The following is a 5771-nucleotide window of genomic DNA, read 5'->3' as shown; positions in this document are numbered from 1 at the left end:
TTTATTGTGCTTGAGTTTATTTCATTTTTTGTTGCGATTGATCTTTAAGACATGTTGAATTTCTATTTTGCGTTGTTAAAAAAAATCTTTTGTCGACCTCTTTGGTAATAATTAAAATTTTGTAAATCATGTAGTAAATTAAATTGTTAAATAATAAATAAATAAATAAAATGGCGGGTCGGCCTGCCAACCGGCCAACTCGTAAGTCAACAGGGCGGATTTGACTTTTGAGCTCGGACACTTAACTTGGTTCGCCCCGCTTTTGGACGGACTTAAATGGGGTAGGTCGCCCGCTTTATAACTATTAGATTGAAAAAAATTAATGGTCATGATGTGAAGTAAATCTTATTAACTTACTCTTGGAGTAAGAATATCCCTCATTATATATATATATATATATATATATATATATATATATATATATATATATATATAGGAGGGTTATATTGACTCCAAGAGTAAGTTACAATAACTTACTCCACATCTTGACCATTAATTATTTTCAATCTAATGGTAAAAAATAATAAGGAATAGTTTTCTCTTTCCACATTTAATGACTTATTATTTTTAACCATTAGATTGAAAATAATTAATGGTCAAGATGTGGAGTAAGTTAATATATATATATATATATATATATATATATATATATATATATATATATATATATATATATATATATATATATATATATATATATATATATATATATATATAGGGATATTCTTACTCCAAGAGTAAGTTATCAAGACTTACTCCTCATCATGACCATTGATTCTTTTCAATCTAATGGTTAAAATTAATGAGTAATATTTTCTCTCTCCATATTTAATTACTTATTAATTTTTACCATTAGATTTAAAAGAATCAATGGTCATGATGAGGAGTAAGTCTTGATAACTTACTCTTGGAGTAAGAATATCCCTCCTCATATATATATATATATATATATATATATATATATATATATATATATATATATATATATATATATATATATATATATGCTTATCTAACATATATAATATAATGCATGATTTTTTAAGAAAAAATGAAATTAATTACTCAGTAGTGTAAATGAGTTTTTTTTTTTAATTATAAATTTTTTTAACAATTTATAAATTTTAAAATATTTTAGTAAATACTTTGAAAAAAAATCGTTATTTTACAAGGGTAAATTTGTTATATATATATATATATATATATATATATATATATATATATATATATATATATATATTGTTCTGGACTGGGCTAAGGTTAGGCCCAACATAGTTTCGGCCCAGTAAATCTCAGAGGCTCAAGTTTCGGCCCGTCTTCACCATGCTCGGCAGGACTATCCTCGTGAACCGTATAACGCCCGGCAGGATTGCTCCCCGCGAGCTGACCGGCATCCGGCATGAGCACTCCCCGCGAGCACCCTCATTGCCGAGGACCCTGTGTAACACCCCAATTCTACCCAAAGCATTTAGGCAAGAAAATATCATAGTATTAAAATTTCATACAACACAATTAGGATGTTACACTAAGTAACCAAACAAACACCTAGAAAACAAACGGACATCAGCTATGCCAAAAGCATACAACACCTGCCAATAAAATGATACATAACACACGGAAGATATGAACATATATATATATATATATATATATATATATATATATATATATACATACGTATAGCTCTCACTCTCAAAGAGGAGTTTTCCAAAATAAAGTGTTTACAATACACAACGACACGTTATCACATATACATGTTCAAAAGAGTCATATACAAATAAATAACAATAGACTTCCGACTCCCCGGTGTTACATATCAGAGCGACCGACAAGACCAACTGGAGAACTACCTCTTCCAAAAGACTCCCAAAGCGACTAATATGCAGGATGCCACTCAAGCATCAAATCAGCAGAAGGGTGAGAATATAATTCATAATGAAAAGCATGATAAATATAGTAGTGCCAACAAGTATCATCAAGAATCATACAACAAGGTAATCCACTCATTTGACCACAATCGATATATAAGTAATACTACACATGAATGATAACATAAATTATAAAGACAGACAATGATGAATGAGACTCGACTATGCATATGCATGTGGTACCAAATCCGGAGTAAACTCCACCTTGTCATTATGACAAATACACCTGTCGAGCATTATGCTGGGACTTTATTCCACTCAGGAAGCCCGCAGGCTATTGTCATCGAGCATGTAGCTCCCACTGATGACCTCTTGCCACTCAGGCTAATATACCGTTACCGAGCATTAAGCTCCTACTGGTAACCAATGCCCGCAGGCCACCTGTTAATAGCATTCCGCCATTAACGTATTGAAATGTTATGATGCAAATATATGACTCTATTACACGACAACAACATCATCAACAATATAACACGGTCACATACTCACGTTACACCGTTTATACTCTATCCAAAAGGATACATCACCAATTAATAACATCGTTATCAATTACATCACACCATAATTACCACACAGGCATTAATAAGCACACACCACACATTCACCGTCAAAACATACTGGCCACATTGGCCTAAATGATCGCATGATTGCATCACATCAAATTAATATTGGCCATCGGCCCATAACTTCATCAATACATCATCAACAAGTTGTAATAACAACAATTCAACAATGGTAATACATCATTCTCATAACAACAATTACTTGCCATAAGGCCACACATCATGTTGACAACAAACAACCAAACATCGTTACATATCAAGAATGAACATTCATTAATACATAACCTATACGAACATGATCTCATGTTATCGGCAATTAATCACATACCTCGTACCAATACGATAACGTTCACACAACACATCATCATGACTTATCATGCACTAGTTCACAAAACCATTTATGAAAATCAACCAACCACTACTACATCCTACATCATCATATAGAGCATGGAAATAGCTTCCAAATGTTTCAAACGACACGTAAAATGAACACCCGAGTTGAAAGGCACGACTCTTCAAAGTTTGGAAAACATAAACTTACTTCATAAGTTAACCATACTTAGCTCTATCACTAAATCCTAATAAAAATAATAGGAGACTACATCCTATGAATCATTTAATTAGATCATAGTATAGTTCATTGCGTTAGCTTTCCAACGCTTCGAACGGCGACAAAATCGGAGTTACGGTTCAAGAGTTACGAAGTTTCAAAGTTTTGGAAAAATAAAATATGCTGTTGGCCGCTGAGCGGGCTCAGCGGGCCGCTAAGCGGAAATTCCAGAAACGGACCAACGAAAACTCCGCCCAGCGAACCTGAGGCCGCTTAGCGGACATGAGAAAAACCAGAAAAAACCCAGCACGAACAGAACTGTCTCTAGTCCCTTATACCCACCAAAACCACTCCAAAACATCATTATAACATCAATATAACACATACATACCATAGAAATAACCTAACATCAAACTTTTCATGGTTGATTCATCAATCTTTCTCAAAACCTAACATTTTCTTCAAACTCAATCAAGCCATGGAAATGGAAAAGAAAGCATGATCAATCATCATAACACAACAAGGATATCATTTAATCATCATACAATCATTCTCAAACAAACTTAGATCAAACAAAGACCACACAAGAAAGTTATGGAAATTGGAACAAGAAGAACAAGAACAAGAACAAGAACAAGAACAAGAACAAGAACAAAACTATAAGAATCATACATCCAAGATAAATTAGATTCACCCCCTTACCTTGGTTTGGTTCTTCATCTTCTCCAAAATCCCCTTCTTCACTTTCTCTCCATCTTTGCTCTTCTTCTTTCTCTCTTCCCTTTCTTTCTCTTCTTTTTCTTTCCACCCTTTTTCCTTTCTCACAAATATCTCTTTCTTATAAAGAAAATATCTACCCCGCGGAAATGACCAAAATGCCCCTATGCTCAAATATCGTTCAAAGGCCCCCAAAACGCGGAATATTACCTTAAATATGAAAACCTTCAATTAAATATTAGTCAGCCATCCCGAACTAATACCGACTGAAACGACTCCAAAAACGGTAAAATCCCAATAAACGTCACAAACGTCCAAATTAAGCATATACTTATATTTCCGGGCGTTACACCCTGCTCCTCGCAGGGCTCCTTCATATTTAATCCTCCGAATAATAGGGAGCAAACGTGGCCCCTAAAAGACCGCATCTCCCTTGAACTTCGGAGCGGTTAACTAGGACAGAGGGCACTCACGCACCTCCGATATTTCCGCTTAGGAAACCTGGCAGTCTCCTAGTTGGGCTTGGAAGTCCAACCCAGTAGCGAGATCATGGCCCAGCGTTGGGGGTTATAAATACCCTCTTTTACTAGAGGATCAGGTATTCACTTCTTACTCATTTTAACTCGTACTTGCACTCCTTTGCTCCTCTTCTCATTTTGGCATCGGAGTACCTTGCAGGTACACCCCCTCCTCATCCTAGAAGATCCAATTCCGAGCAGCCAGCGACGATTCTTCTGATCAGGTACGATCAGTGGCGCCGTCTGTGGGAAACGAGCTTCCCCTTCTTTAACAAAGATCAAAGCTAATCCATTCACGATCGTCATGGCTGACAACAACAACACCAACACCAACGTCCCAAGCGCTGATCCCTTCCACCTGCAACGGCTCATCGAGGAGTCCAACCCTGGGGGGACGAATCGACCTCGCCGGGAAGGGCAACAGCCTACCACTGATGGGCAAAGGGGACAGAGGCAGGAGGCCTCACAACCCAACAGAAGACAGCAACTTCAGAACGTCGAACAGGTTCAAAACGGTGGAAACATGCAACCTCAACCCGAGAACGGTCTCGAGCAGCCCCAGAACCTGAACGAAACTGACGCCAGAGACGGGCAGTTTGCTTCTTCATTCACTCATACCTCCGAGAGACGTAGAGTTCACAACGAAGACCAACAAGAGCAAGACAACATCCCCGAGAAAGCCGACTCCACCACCTTCCTCTTGCTCAAAGAACTGCAGAAGACAAACCGTCTCCTCCGGCTTCAAGGTGACCGCATTCATGAGCTAGAGAGGAAGCGACGATATCGTTCCCCCCCCCCCCGCGGAGACACTACCGATCGCGTTCCTACTCATCCTCGCGCTCACCACCAAGGAGGCATCGCCGACGCTCCCCATCCTCTTCGCGCTCCCCGTCGAAGAGGCATCGTCGTCACAGATCATATTCCCGCTCTCCAGTGCGAAAGAGCAGGAAGAATCAGAGACCCGAAACCACTGAAACCAGGAGCCTCTCACCCGAACAGGACCACCGAGGTCCCTCCAAGGCTGTGTTGAAACCCCGCGAGGATACCCCTCCAAAGGACAACCGCAAAAACTTGGGCAAAACACAGACGAAGTCCAAACGAGGCAGACACTCGACCTCCCCTGGACCTAGCGACGATGAGGATTTCCGCAGCCCCTTGTCCGAAGAAATCCGAAGAGCTCGCCTTCCTCGGGGGATGGAAAAACCACCAGTTTTGGACCAGTACGACGGAACAACTGGCCCTGATGACCACATTCGGAGCATCGAAGCCGTCATGGATTATCACGTCGTCCGGGGATCCATCAAATGCCGCATCTTTCCGACCACTCTCAGGAAAGGAGCAATGACTTGGTACAGGAAACCTTCGACCCAACTCCACCCACTCCTGGACCGAGCTCAAAGAACTCTTTTTGAGCCATTTCGCAGCCTCCCGTCGGCAACCAAAGTCGGAAGCGAACCTCGAGGCCGTGATCCAAGGACCCGACGAGCCCCTTCGA

This window comes from Vicia villosa, unplaced genomic scaffold, assembly GCF_029867415.1.
Source record: "Vicia villosa cultivar HV-30 ecotype Madison, WI unplaced genomic scaffold, Vvil1.0 ctg.002157F_1_1, whole genome shotgun sequence".
In the NCBI taxonomy this organism is placed as follows: Eukaryota; Viridiplantae; Streptophyta; class Magnoliopsida; order Fabales; family Fabaceae; genus Vicia; species Vicia villosa.
This window is presented reverse-complemented; position numbering follows the sequence as displayed.